Source organism: Ursus maritimus, unplaced genomic scaffold (genome assembly GCF_017311325.1).
Source record: "Ursus maritimus isolate PB19 unplaced genomic scaffold, ASM1731132v1 scaffold_32, whole genome shotgun sequence".
Taxonomy (NCBI): Eukaryota; Metazoa; Chordata; class Mammalia; order Carnivora; family Ursidae; genus Ursus; species Ursus maritimus.
The window spans coordinates 29,881,079-29,896,754 of record NW_024425786.1 but is presented as its reverse complement, the minus strand read 5'-3'; the positions used below and the strand labels follow the sequence as shown (position 1 = coordinate 29,896,754).

At 44.3% G+C, this 15,676-nt stretch overlaps 1 protein-coding gene across 3 annotated transcripts in view; it reads right to left on the bottom strand.

The window, feature by feature from the left end:
- The window catches only part of LOC121099800 (microtubule-actin cross-linking factor 1-like), a 71,838-nt gene that overhangs the window by 11,674 nt on the left and 44,488 nt on the right, over window positions 1-15,676 (bottom strand). The gene's annotated exons all lie outside the window — the stretch shown is intronic.

The window sequence follows — 15,676 nt, the reverse complement described above, 5'->3', positions numbered from 1 at the left end:
GACTAGATGGAAATCCTCGGTCATAAAATATGGGCATCTTTCAATTCTACTATTAGTAAACTGCTCTCCAAATACCAGTTCCACTTGGACTATCACTTCCATACGCAGGGTGCAAAGGGATTTTCCATCACTCTAGACCCTCATCTGCACTTGGGATTATCAGACTTTTTACTTTTGGATGGGTATAAAATGCTAACTTGTTTTGATGTTTATATCTTTGATTACTGGAGTGTGTATGAGGCATCTGGGTGTCCTTTTTTGTGAATTGCTTATTCCTGGGTTTTCCCCTATTTTTCTACAAGGGCATTTACCTTTTTCTTATTTGGTAGGGACTTTTTTTTTTTTTAAGATTTTATTTATTTGACAGAGAGACAGCCAGCGAAAGAGGGAACACAAGCAGGGGGAGTGGGAGAGGAAGAAGCAGGCACCCGGCGGAGGAACCTGATGTGGGGCTCGATCCCAGAACACTGGGATCACGCCCTGAGCCGAAGGCAGACGCTTAACGACTGAGTCACCCAGGCGCCCCTGGTAGGGATTCTTTAAATACTAATACTAATAACTAGCATTTATTGTGCTAACTCATAAAATTCTCACAACTCTACAAAGTATATACTACTCTTATCCTCAATTTACAAATGAGGAAATCCTATCACAGAGAAGTAACTCGCCCCAAGGTACACTGCCAGTAAGCAGCAGAGCTGGAATTCAAACTCCGCCAGTCTAACTCCACACTCTTAACTGCCTTACTTATACTACATTTCACAGATTCTGAATATTAATCCTTTTTCAGAATATGCATTATGCAATTACCATTATTTTTCTCAACTTTCCATTTGAAATAGAAAATTTCAAATACATGCAAAAAGAAACCGAATACTATAATGAACTCCTAGGTAGCCATCACCCAGTTTCAACCACTTCAACTCAGAGCTAATCTTGTTTCATCTGCACTCCGCCCACCTCACCCTCCCCTGTTATTATGAAGCAAACCCACACACATGGCATTTCTTTCACAAACACTTCAGAAAGCATCTCTGAAACATGAGGACGGTTTTTAAAAAATATTTTATTTTTAAGTACTCTCTACACCCAACGTGGGGCTCAAACTTAGAACCCCGAGATCAAGAGTCGCATGCTCTATCGACTGAGCCAGCCAGGAACCCCAATAAGAAAGGCTTTTTTGTTTAATTTAAATTTTTAAGTCATCTCTATACCTAACATGAAACTTGAACTTACAACTCTATGCTCTACTAACTGAGCCAGCCAGGCATCCCTAAGTCATGAGGACTCTCTTTAACATAACCATACCACCATGTTATACCTAAAAATTCATGAGGATTCTTTAGCACTAATTTTTTGAAAAAGAAAAAAGTCCTTTCTTAAAGCTCGAGCTTTGACTTTAACTGCTACATTCGTCTAACAGGATCATCTGGTTAATTTTGCTTTCTTCTTGCAATACAAAGCCAATATTAGTAAAACAACTCCCTATAATTAAAGAGGAGAAATGGGAAAGGGATACTTGTAAACTGAAAAGGCTGAGCCCAGAAAATAATATACCAACCAATTTCCTTCTCACCACTTCTAGCCTCCAATGTTATCTTACTATTCACTGTAGGGACTCTAAGGTTTCGTGGCAAGGACACTGGTATACAGCCAGATTCTTCATTCGACAGAACCCGCCAACAGTGTGGACAGGAGACTGGCATGGGAGCCAAGCCAGGGAGGGGGAAGGGATTTTCAGTAATTTTCCTTGTTCCAGTAAGCCAGGTATTATGGATACTGATGGCAGCTGGGGGGAGGGAGTCCTCCTGAGAGAAGCTCTGTGCCTGACATTCCCACCCAGCTCCAAATCCTAGCCCGCTTATTCTGAAAACCATTTTTGTTAGCTGATCCCTGTCATCCTATTTCGGCATTAACTATTTCCTGGCAAGGGAAGCATCAACTATCACAGGTGAACCAGAAAGTAGACCATTTGTTTTCTCCCATTAAACTCCACACTCAGCAAAAATCAGTTCCCATTTCTCTCTATCCTGAAAAGAAACAAATCCCACTGCGAAGTTTGCGCAGGCACAGGCTGGTCCCACGCCCATCAGTACGCCCTGGGCGGATCCACAGGAGAGACGATGCAGCCTGAGTTATGCCAACAACAGACAGCACTCTGGAACCTGAACTGCTTCCCAAGGAGGGTTACTACTCTGACATATTAAAAGCAAAACAAGCACCAAAAAGCAAACCAAAAAATCAAGCCTGTGGACTGCCAGCCGTCTCCTCTTTAGGAAGGAGCTGGAGTGTGACCAGCAGCAGCTGCTCTTCTGACCCGTGTCCTCCCAGGGCTCTCACACTCAAGAGAGGGAACGCACACTCCTGTCGGATGCTCTCGCCTGGAGTCTCAACCCACATTTTGCAGGAGGCCTGCGGTGTCAGAACACCGCCTCTATTTCCCTGGCTGCCGCTGTCCTCGAGGCCTGGGGAACAGCCTGCTGATAAGGGCGCGGCTCCCTTAAGACAGTTCCTGTCAGAACCAGTGAGGGTTTCAGGCCTCTTGGCCTAAAGGACTTTCATTCTGAAGGGACCTCACACTTACCCTGAGAAGTTACTTCTTATCTGTGATATAGGATGGTCAGTCTGTGATCCCTGCTTCACACAACAGACATGGAGCCCCAGAAATCTATCAGCCATCTGAGCTGACACGCAGTCACTGAGTTTTTCAGGCTGGACTATAACTGAGTGGTCTGGCTCTGGAAGGGTAGAAGGGATGGGATGCCCAGAACACAGCACACACCAATTTGACTCATACTGAACAGCAAACGAATCACGCTGCTGTCAATACTGTTGAACTACAGATCGTGGTCTGAAAGGTTTCTCCCACCAATTTTTTCCTTAAGACTCTGCACAGGGCTGTCCAGAGTCTTCCCTTCTCAGTGTGGAGATCCCAGACTAAAAGTGCCATGGTCACCTATGGTCCATTATCTAGAACTGATTTCCACTAGGAGCTCCTTAAAATTTTACACTCCAAACTTTCTGACAATCTCACACTCAATTCCAAGCATGTTTCCTAAAACATTATGGTGCCTCCAAACTTCAACTTCAATGCCAATGGTATCAGCACAGCAATCAGTTCAGCAAAACTGCTCTGCATCCATCTGTTCCAAACACAGATAAGAGTCAAACACTCGCACACTCCACCCCAGCAGCCACCACTGCTTTCCTTTCCAACTTCTCTTTCCTTCCTACCCCCAAAACACACATTCTCTACTGATGGAGGCCTTCTGTCCAACCATATAACAAGTATTTTCAAATGGCACATTTCCCTCTAGCTGTTGGGAGTTTCTAGACTCTGTAATAACAAAGGGCACTGACACGAGACTATCCATGGAGCAAATTCATCCCCAAAGAGGACACTGTAAGCACAGATCAAGCAAAAGAGAGTGTGTCTCTACTCGGCCTCATGCTGTCAGGTGATAAGCAGGGCACCGTGCATAGGCTACATCCCTGCTCTGCAGATACCAGGGCAGCTGGCCACAGCCGTAGCAAGGAAAATGCCCGACTTCATCCCCACCTTTTGCTGCTCTCATTTCCTAAAGTTTTTATTGCTTCTGCTGCAGAAGCTGACATGCCAACAAAAGTTCTTCAATCATTGAGTTGTAACTTCGGTCACCCACACAATCACACATTTCCATGCCAGACTCTGGGCTGGGTCCTCTTTCCCCTTTGATGTCCAGATCTCTTGAATGCCTACCTGCTCCTAGACCCTAAAAGCATTCACAGCACCCACCACCATCACCACGGCCACCTACGCCTCAGTATATATACCTCACAAACAAAAACTTGTTAAAGCCATGAACAAGTCCAATCAGAACATAAACTTTTTCTAGCCTTGAACCGTCAAACCACCCTAACCCCCTCTCTGGATTAATCTCCAGATAATTCTGTGTGCCTCTCCTCTAATGCTGGAGTTAGGAACCAAAGGAGGACCAGCCCTCTCCACCTGGGTGAATACTGGATGGGTGTTGTCATTAGCAGTGTCCCCGCAGGAGCAGGATTACATCAGCTCGTAAGAACATCACTCTCCAGGGAAGAACAATCACGTCGGTGAGAGCTGCCTCACCCCGAACCCCTTCAACACTCTCCATGCCTGCCACACTCACTTAGGAGATGTAGCCAGGCCTCCCGTTGTCCTTTCTACTACACCACAACTTCCTGTAGCAGGGAAGCTGATAAACAGACCTGCCTGAGAAAGTTAAGTGCTACCTAGCACTGCACGTTGAAAGATAACCCTACCAGATAGCTCGAGCAATTATGCTGCGTGGTTACCCAGAATCAGGGATTCCCCAGAGACAACAAAAGACTTGGTTTCAAGCATCAAGGGGCAGACCTGAAATAGACTCTGTTTGCCAAACCTGGTACGTGGCACGGGTAAGCTTGAGAAGAAGTACCGAGATCCTCACTGTTTAGCACGCTCCACTTTAGTAAGTTTGAGGGCCAGAAATCCAAGCGTGAACAAAGCCCACCCACCTCCTCCAGACCCCACAATGGGGTGTGACTTGCCTCCAAAGAAAGGGTGCCATCCTCTTCCGAGAAGGATGTGGAGCTCTTTTCAGGTTCTGTGTCTCTAGGCTGGACCCCATGAAAATGTGGCCCGTCACTGCCATAGCCAGAGGACGAGGGCAAAATGCTCACAGTCCTGACACTGATGGATAAATCACTCTGAGAAGTAGGCAGTCTGGGACCCTGGGGGGGCACTCGACCCACGTGGGGGGATTCTGTGCGTTTATGGCCTCTCGACTGGTCCAGCAGGGATGAAGGAACAGAAGGTTCTGCAATCCAGGAACCTGTGTGAGGGGCACTGCAAAGAGCCATGGTTCCTGCCCCCGCATGCCAGCCCTCTGAATGGTAGTCTTGAGTCCCTCTGACCGTGGGGTGGTCTGTCCTGGGCAAAGTGCTGCTCCGAAGTCCAAGTGGAGTCCCTCCTTTCCCCACTGCAGTCTCTCCTTGCAAAGGCAGCAGCACAGCCCTGCTGCTGCAGGAGGCTGTCCTCGGAAATTCCACCAGTTGGCTCACTGACTTCTCACAGTTGCTTTCCGCTGGGTTATCACGCAGGTGAGCGATGACAGTCATCCCCTCTTCCAGGGAATCCCAGGCCCCTCCGGCAACTGGTGACTCATTCTCTAACAAAAGGTGAGCCGTCTGGATCTCCCCTTGGAACCTCTCCTTCACCTGCACGATCATCCCCTGATCACCCACCCCTGCGCTGGGGGCCGAGTTCCGAGGCAGTGAAATGTCTGGGGGGAGATACTCTACCCCTCCCGCTCCTTCCCCCTTCTGGAGACTCACTGTTAACTTCGGTTGGGTTTCCGTCTCTTCAGTGACTCTGGTTCCTTCCAAGGGTTCTTCCTCATGAGATACCTCTGGAGTAGGGGTTTTCTTCCCCCTCCACTTCCTTTTGAACCGAACCCTTTTCTTAGGAGATATGGGAGCCTTGTCAGGAATAGCTAGTGAATCTTTCGGCTCCTTAACACAGCCCAGTGAATTTCCCATCGCCTTCCTCTCCTAATCTCATCAAAAACGCAGCTAAGCCGGTCCTGGTATCCCAGAGAAATTCCAACGTTGGCTTCATCGGATTCGATGCACATTTAAAAACGTGCACTATGCCGGCAATCCCTCCAATTCTTTCTCCCTCCCTCCCCGCCTCTCTGTCTCTCCCAGCCGCTGCCGATTCAGACAGCCATCTTACAGGCTGGGAGCTGCAACAAGACAAATTCAAAGCATCTCACTGCAGTTCAGAAATCACTTGACCTAAAAGCAGACAGAAACCGGATTGGCTGCAGCTTCCTCTCTCCAAATATGAGGTAATTGGAGCACTGCCCTCAGAAACACAAACAGAAAGCAAAAAGGAGCTAGAAACCAGGGGAGGGGAGAACCTACGGAGGGTGAGGAGGAGGGGGTGGGGTGTAAGAGTAAAGGGAAAAGCGAGGGGAAAGGAGAGAGGCCATGGAAGAAGGGAACGTGAAGGAAGGAGGAGGAGGAAGAGGGGAAAGCAAACCAGCCTGCTGCTCCCAACCGGGCAGGGAAGGACCAAGAACCAGGGCTGGGGATGCTGCCAGTATCACTGCCCCCAGACTCTGAAAGGAAAGAGATTTCAAATTGTTGTGCCAGGATGTTCAAAAGAGAATATCAAGCCATGTACATATATGTTCAAATTTTTCAGGTCAGAAATAATTATTTCAAATTATAACCTGAAGAGAGAGCCGAGCGTACTCCTCACAGTCAGGACACACAGGCTTTAAAGACCTAGCCTCCTACAGCATTTATTTCCCTCCTCCTCGCCTTGCCCAAGAGAAAGACAGAAGAGAGAAAGAGACAGGGAGAGTAGAGAGATCTGCTAATTCTGCTAGCCAATGACACAGAGGAGACACTCGGAAATCGGTTTGGAGGATTGTGTTAAGGAAGCTCCGTAAAAAAGGATACGGCTTCCAAATAAAACAGAGAAGCTCCGCCTCTGCTGAACAACAGTTGACACAAACGTTCAACAGTAATTACTGAGGCCGCTGGCGAGCATTTTTTCCAGCATTCGTTATGTGCCAAGCACCGTGCTAAGCTATGCGTTACCTCATTTCATTCTTCGGTAACCATATGAGGTCAAAATTACTATTTTGCAGGTGAAGAAACAGAGATTTAAGAAAACTGAATAATTTGCTCAGGGCCACACAGCAAGTAAGTGGCAAAGCCAGTATGTGAACTCCTTTTAAAGACTTCATTTCAACCCCATGTTATATTACGTTCCAACTGCAGCAGGGATAAGTCTGTCCTCAATTAAGTAAAACAGGAAGATACCTACTGTTCTGAATTGTCAACTAGACTCACGTGGGCCAAGGGCTCAAACAGATAACACTGGGCTGGCTACTGGGAGTAAAAGAGGAAGTTGCTAAAATGAGGCCCAGATGGTTTTTACTCAAGTTGCAGTAGGGCAGGAAGTCTGAATTAGAGTCTGAATTAAAGTCTTCAAAGTTGGATTCAAAAATCACCCTGTCACGTCAACGGGATTCGCCCACCCCAATTTTTAGTGCAGTGTCTGACAGATGAGACAACACCGCAACCCAGGGGGCTCTGGATGGAGTGGAAAGAGGTTGTACGTGTTTCTTCCCTGTTGCCACTGTTTATTCTATACCAAGAGCATCCAGAACACACAGCAGAGGGACATAGCCGGCCTGGCTCTACGTAACCCTGCTCAACCTCTCCTGGAGTCCTGAAGGACGCCCTCCACATAAGGAAAGCAACAAGAGACCCTAAGGCAACAGCTCCTACACAACTGCTCCTGAGACCCTGCCCCCATCTGGCTCCACCGCAGTGGGTGTTTGTCCCAGGCCGGTCCCTAACGCTGAGTGCGAAGCTGCAGCACCACCTGGTGGTGATCATAAACCATAGCAAGAAACCAGACAAGGAGACTAGCACGGGAGAGAAACTCAGTCAGACTTCAAGAAATCATTCGATCAGCAAAAAAACCTGACATTACAATATAATTCTCTAGGCAGGCACCAGGCCTTCGTTCTTCCAACAAAGAGAACTGGAACTATGGAGCTTTCCAGATCTTGAATAAAATTCATGAAATACAAGCATACCAAATTCCTGAAACTGATCAACTCCGGGGCAAGCAAGACAGCTGCTGGGTCTGACCGCTGCTGACAGAGAGGCCTGACGGAACCTAGCATATTTATTTCCAGGAGCCTTTTCTTTTTTAAACTTCTTGCATATGTTGGACAAATCAAGCCTTCATTTCCTTATGCTCCAGAGGAAAACTGGCCTCGGGAAGGAGCAGGGCTTTCAGTAAAGTAGGCCTAGGTTCAAATTCCCAGCTCTAGGAACTTCGTAGCTAAGTAACTAACTTGCTAGGTGGTTCCGTTTCCTTACCTGGATACTACCACCTGTGTAAGGGGGGTGAGCGAGGGCTGATGAGACAACCCCTATATAGTAAATCCCTTTGCTTCCCATTTGTTACTTAAGCCACAAGATGGGAGACCCTCTACTACCACCACTAGGGTCTTAATATACTCTCTTGACTAGGCTCTAAGGAAAGTAGATACCTTCTAAGGTCCAAAGTTTGGGTGCTTGTTTTTCTTTTCCTTCTCTCTTCTTCTTCTTCTTCTTTTTTAAGATTTTATTTTTAAGCAATCTCTACACGTAACGTGGGGCCCGAACTTACAACCCGAAGACAAAGAGTCACATACTCCACAGACTGAGCCAGCAAGGTGCCCCGGGGGCTTGTTTTACTCCACATGGGCTCTGCTTCCACTATTTCACTAAGTAAGTTAACTCTGATCACCAAGACCTCCCCCTGGACCTTTTTCTCATCTCGCCTGAGCTCTGAACACACGGCCTGCTGCCTTCTGGGAAAGCAGCTGATTAGGGGTGACTAGGGCACAGACATTCTGCAGGTCTTCTGCTTTGGTTTTTTCTAGTTAACTGTTTACTGCTCACAGCTCTCCCATGGAGACAGCCGGAGTGAATGAGCTCATTCACTCATTCCACAAACATCAATGGTGCCTCATCTATATGCCAAGTACCAAGTGCCATAAGGTGCACAAAAATGGAAACTTCGCGTCTACCAGCTAAAAACCACTTTTCACCTTAACTCCCTGAATTTTTTTTAAATTTCAGAGTGCTAGACATACCCTAGTATTTAATAAACACTTGAGAGTTGGAAAGCTAATTTTGTCAGATTCTGACTTTGAAGAACTTATCTTTTTGAAAAACTGTAAATCCTAGCATTAAAACAGGCTTGGACAAAATGAAGAGACAAGAAATCCTATTATTAGGATCAGAAAATGTAATCCAAAAATGTCAGCTGGAGTGTTTCCGTTGCTCATCTGAACACCCAGCACTGGAAAATGTCCATCACAGTCTGTCCATCTGGTTTACCTACCCCACGGTTTTGAGGAGATCAAATTCATAAAATATCAATTCACCCTTAATAAATATTTATTAAGTACCTGTTCTAAGCCAGGCGAAGAAGAGAATAAAAGAGACAAAACCCATTGTTTTGGCATCCTACTGCAGGGATCCAGACAACACATAAACAAGCGTTCAAGCAGTAGTAGGTGTTATCCAACACTGTGCGTCACACGCTGCTTCTGAGAGTAATTTGGCAAAATAAAGGAAAGGGTATAACCCAGCAATTCCAATCCAGGTATCTATCCAAAAACCCACTTCCAAAAACAAACAAACAAACCCACCAAAAACAAAAACCAAACAACAACAACAAAACCCCACTTTCCTATTTGCATAAGGACACATGTACGCAGATGTTCACTGTGGCAATGAATGCCTTCTTCATACTGGTAAGTAACAGACTGCAAATAACAGCTGTGTCACACAGCTGCAGGGGCTCCACTCATGTTTTAGTCCACATCAACAGTTAAGACGCACAAATCAGGTCCTCTTTTATCTACACAATAAACCTCAAAAACAAAGTTTAGTTTAGGGGCACCTGGGTGGCTCAGTCTGTTAAGCACCTGCCTTCGGCTCAGGTCGTGATCCCAGGGGTGCTGGGATCGAGCCCCACATCGGGCTCCCTGCTCAGCGGGGAGTCTGCTGCTTCCTCTGCCTCTCCCCTCTGGCTATTGCTCTCTCTCTCTCTCTCGCTCGCTCACTCTCTCTCTCTAATAAATAAATAAAATCTTTAAAAAAAATAAAAAAGAAAGGGTCTATAGAAGATAGGATCTGTGTCAACTATAAAAACAGCACATATTGTTCATGACTACCTCATCTGTCATAAAGGTCTGTACCTTCGTGGTATGGGAATGATATATGGCAATGATCTGCATCAACTTCGGGACAGTATTTACTTGGGGGTTCAGAGGGAGCAAGAAAGCTGGCTGTATCAGAAATATTTCATTAGCACCAATAACAGAGAATAAAATGACTATTTTACTGATCCCCTAACATTTGATAGCTCTACTCTACATTTCTCTTTGGCTTTATATAGCATGTGTCCTTGGTGAGAACAGCTAATAGATACTCAGTAATGAAAGCCTAGAAAACCGCAATAATACATAACTAGCAAGAGTCACGTCAAACTCTCTTAAGCAAGACAAGGATAGTGGAGGCTCTATGTAACTCTTTATCAGCCAACCAAAACCTCTGCAGGCAGGGAACCCCTCCCCATGCTCCCCAACACTTGGCTAATACAGACAAACACCAAGCCAGCAAGAACAGCAAAGAAAAGGAATTTGTAGTCAGTTGCATTTGAGAAGACCTCTGACAGCAGAGCTTCCCTCTGCAAGAAGACAAAACAGTTGTTCGGCTAGGCTGAAACAGCGAACAGAGAAAAGCAGGTAGCCAATGTGCGTGCAGAAGACAGACGAAACCAAAAGTATTTTATCTCCTAGTGAAACTGGTAACGAACGGCAGGGAACAGTAGGCTAAGTCAGAAACTATGGAAATTTTAAGGTCCGTTAACAATTATAACAAGTTGCTCCCAATAGCTGCTAATTACAGAGTACATACTGTGCTCCATCTCCCAGCCTCATACCTCCCCGATTCTTTAAGTCTCCATCAAGTTATGCTATGGCGCATTTCTTCTCATTTCCGTGAATTATTCAGTTGAACCTGGGCTCAGCCTGTGTCGGATTCACTTTGTATCTCCCGCAGACTCTGCCTAGGATATTGCTCATAGCTGGTTCTCGGTATATGTTTGTGGAGTTCAGGGAAAGAGTACATTTTCCTATAAACTAAAACCACAAGAAGACACCACTTCATACCTACTGTGATGGCTGTCATCAAAAGACAGACAGTAACAAATCTTGACGAGTATATGGAAAAGTAAGAGCCCTCACAGATTGCTGACGGGAACGTAAAATGGTATAACCACTCTGGAAGACAGCGCGGCAGTTTCTTAAAAAGTTATACATAAACTTACGATACAACCCAGCAACTCCCTTCCAAGGTATATATCCAAGGGGAAAAAAAACATACATCCACACAAAGACTGGTCCTCACATATTCATATCAACATTATTTATTACAACCAAAAAATGAAAACACCCCAAATGTCCAACTGCTGAATGAACAAAATATATAGGGTATCTATAGCACAGAGGAGTACTCAGCAATAAAAAGGAAAAGAATACTGACACATCTACAACAGAGATGAACCTCAAAATTGTAATGCGAAGTGAAAGAGGCCAGACACAAAAGGGCACATATTCCATGATCCCATTTATGTGAAAAGTCCAGAACAGGCAAATCCATAGAGACCGAAAATAAATGAGTGGTTGTCTGTGGCTGGGGAGGAGGATGAAGGATGATGGTAAGTGGGCAGGAAGGGTCTTACTGGTACGATGAAAATGTTCTAACATTGGATTATGGTGATGGCTGTTTAACTCGTAAAAATCATTGAATTGTATAATGAATATGGGTCGATTTTATGGTATGTAAATTATACCTCAATAAAGTCGTTTAAAAAAAAGAATGCATTTTCCTAAAATAAACAAACAATAGAATGGCAACCAAAAAGGTGTTTTAAAACGGTTAGGAAACTAATATGGAAGGGAAAGATATAGGATAGAGAGGACAGGTACGGAAGCCAGACTTCTCTGAATATACCTCATGTTTACTCTTAAAATGTCCCTTTGGAACAACACAGATGTTCTATATAACATGAAATAAAACTGAAAGGGGAAAAAGCAATCCCTAAAACTGTGGAGGCAAAAAAAGACAAATGAACCTAACTGTGTATTGAATTAATGGCTTCACAAAACAGAGAGAAATTTTTTTTCAAATGACCTTAAAATATAATTATTTGTACACCCTTAGGAGATATAACCAAAGGACAAAGAAAACTGCAAAGAAATCCCAAACTTCTCAGCAATCATACTGTGGATAATGACACTGAGATTGTTGTTTTATTTCAAATACATTACATGTAATATACACGTGACTACACAGACATCTACATGTATGTGTGTGTACGGAAAAGGGAATAAGTAGTATGTTAGTGTTAGAATCAAGATTGTCAGCATGAGGAAAAGAGATATAAAGTCAAATGAGTTAAATAAAACTCTATAATTTTGGGGCGCCTGGCTGGCTCTGTTGGAAGAGCATGTGACTCCCGATCTTGGGGTCCTAAGTTCGAACCCCACATGAGGTGTAAAGATTACTAAAAAATAAACAAATAAGCTTTAAAAAACTCTGTAATTTATGTTTGAATGAGATCTATCCATATAAATTCATGATTTTTTAAAAGAGAAAAATACACACATTGCCTAGCTCTGTCCACAGAAAAACCGACCAACCCAGCAGCGTTCAGATTGTGGTCAGAATGAGAGTTCCTTGGAGAAATTGCTAATTTCAAGTCTTGGACAGGAAATATATAAAAAGAGTCTGGAACGTCTCATCACAAGAAATTAAGGATTATCAAAAAGGACCAAGGGAGTCATGCCAAAGGACTCAGAGTCAACTTTAGGAAGCTCTCGTTGGTCAAAGCTGAAGTTATTTGAGTATTAGGAAGAATGATAGTGGTATTTTATTGCGACACCTTTACATCCGCTAAAAACCCGTAAGTCATAAGTGATACTAAGAAAAAAAAAAAGAAGAGGAAAGAAACTTTCATTGTCATCTCTGGAGAATATTAGGGACCCAATTAATTATGCTGAAAACTGGTAAACAGAGGGAAAGACGGGAGCATTGCTCTTTGGATCTCCCCTTTCCTATAGGAGATACCTCTCAGGGTAATTGACGAGGTGAAGTTCTTCTTTACAGAAGTACACCAGCTAAATAACGAAGACGGAATGAAAGAACTTGAGTAGCACCGTTCTGTAACTTCTAATGAAACGGTAGAACTAGCATGATGATCAGTAGTTAGGTGAACAGCTAACTACCATTCAGTGAACAGCTAATAAGGAATGGGCGGATCAGGCTGGTAACACCTGGACCCACATGTGCCTCCTGATACGCAGCAATTGACGTACACAACTCAACACCACCACCCTTGCCCTCCACATCCCCCAAAAAGGAACCTGAATGGGATTGAGCCTCAGGTCCAGATCTAAACCACCAGTTCATAAGCAATACAACAGAGGGATGGAGGATATCCCAGAGATGCTATCAGCATCTTTGTAAACCTTAAAGGACAAAAGACCTGATTTCCTCAATGAACTGCAATGTTGGGGGGGGAGCGATTTAATGCAATATGTAGACTTTGTTGGGATTCTGATTCAAAGAAACCAATTGTTTTTTTTTTTAATGAGGTAATTGAGAAAATCTGAACAATAATCAGGTATTTGATGATTTTAAGAAATTATTGAGTTTTACAGTGTTATAATAGTTTGCTTAAATTAAGAATATCTTTCAGAGATATACACATATGTACAGATGAAATTACATGAAGTTTGGGACTTCTTTCAAGATAACCTACTGGGGTTTGAGGAGTAGATTAGGATAAAGATGAAATAATACTGGCCATGAGTAAAGAACTGTTGAGCTAGGTGATAGGTACACGGTAGTTCTTCATACTATTTTCTCTACTTTTAAATGTTTCAAAGTTTTTGTAAGAAATTTTTTTTAAAAGATTTTATTTATTTATTTGACAGAGAGACAGCCAGCCAGATAGGGAACACAAGCAGGGGGAGTGAGAGAGGAAGAAGCAGGCTTCCAGCGGAGGAGCCTGATGTGGGGCTCGATCCCATAACCCCGGGATCACGCCCTGAGCCGAAGGCAGTTGCTTAACGACTGCACTACCCAGGCGCCCCATGTAAGAAATTTTTAAAGAAAGAGACAGTAAGCATTTTCCTGATGGAGGTGTTCAGGAAAGGAACAGTTTCATTACCCCTGTCTCCTCTGTCCCAGCAAAGTGTTGATGAACCAATTCAGTTTTTATTCCTTGGTCCATGAGTCTCCCTTTTAAAAAGAGACTGAGCTGCAGTCAGGGTAAACAGACACACTGTGGATAGCATCCTCTCACCTCACACCTATGAGACTAACACTCAGCACTCACAGTGAGGACAGGTTTGTGGCAAAAATACAAATGACCAAAACAGTTTCTTCAAAAAAACCAACCAAACAAACAACCAAAAAAAACCCCCCAAAACAAAAACAAAAACAAAAAACTCCTGTGCTCATAATGGTTTCCGGGGGTAACTCTAGTCCTCCACGAAAACTCAGCAAAGTGCTTGTTCCCACCCTGCTAATGCACCCTTGCCAAGTCCATGTTCCTAGTTACCCCTATATCCAAAGCATGCCTGAAGACACCCTGTGATTGCACAAAAACACATGTTACTTCCACATTTTCCAGATTGCCAGCACTGCCTCCAAACCAGAGCTCCAAGAAATAAGCCCCAAACTCAGAATTTTCTTGGGTAACGGAATTCTGGGACACCTGCTGTTCTCCTTACAACCAGCAGGTGGCACTAATGCCCCAACTAGGACACCACAGCCACTTCAGCCCCTGGAGTCAGAGCCTTGAGTTATTTATATTAGCCTTCTTTTCTTACCTGCTCAAGAAGTGCTCCCTCGAATCTATCAGCCTCATAAACAGCAATTGTGTGTGGGAGAGCTGTCTGAGAAACAGCTTTGTTTGGCTGGACTAAAATGATTCAAAACGGTCTTTTTATAAAAATAAGGCTGTTCTTTTCCAATAGCAATCCAGACTTGAAACGGATTTGCCCTCTTAGGAAGGGGGCAGCAACAAGAAGGCGGTGTGACCATGTCAACACTACCAAGATGCCACCGCCCTTGAGTATGATGGAAGCAACACTTGCGCTTACAAGCACATATACAAACCCAGCTCCTAAGGTGCTTGCTATGGACTGAAGGTGTGTGTCCCCTCAAAATTCGTGTTGAAGCCCCCCCCCACAATGTGATAGATTTGAAGGCACAGGCCTTTGGGAAGTGATTAGGTTCAGATGAGGTTTTGAGAGCAGAGCCCCTATAATGGGATGAATGCCCTTATAAAAGGATGCGGGGACATGAGATCTCTTTCTCTGCATGCGTGCACCAAGGGAAGGTCATGTGAGGAGCTAACCAGGAACAGGCCCCCACCAAGAACCTTCCCATGCTGCACCCTGATCTCAGACTGCCAGCTTCCAGAACCCTGAGAAAAAAGCATTTGTTGGTTAAGCCACCTAATCCATGGCACAGACACACCTCACTTCACTGTACTGCACTCGGAAGATACTGCATTTTTTACAAACTGAAAGTCTGTGGCCACCGTGCGTCAAGCAAGTCTCTCCGTGCCGTTTTTCCAATAGCATTTGCTCACCTCGTATCTGGGTCCCATTTTGGTAACTCTCCCAATAGTTCAAGATCTTTCATTATATCTGTTATGATGATGTATGATCAGTGATTATGACTCACCGAAAACTGAGATGACAGCATTTTTTAGCAATAGGTATTTTTTAAATTAAGGTCTGTACGCTGTTTTTTTTAGATCTAATGCTATTTACAGCACACTTATGGACTACAGTGTAGTGTAAACATAACTTTTATATGCACTGAGAAACCAGAAAATTCATCTGACTTGCTTTGCTGTGGTGGTCTGGAAGTGAACAGGCAATGTCTCTGAGGTGCGCCTGTATTTCACTACAGAAGCCCAAACCGACGAAGGCGGTGCTATAATTAACCGGGCTTGTTTTAAGATAATTAGAGATGAGGAAAAGTCTACATCAAAGTAGGATTATAAGCC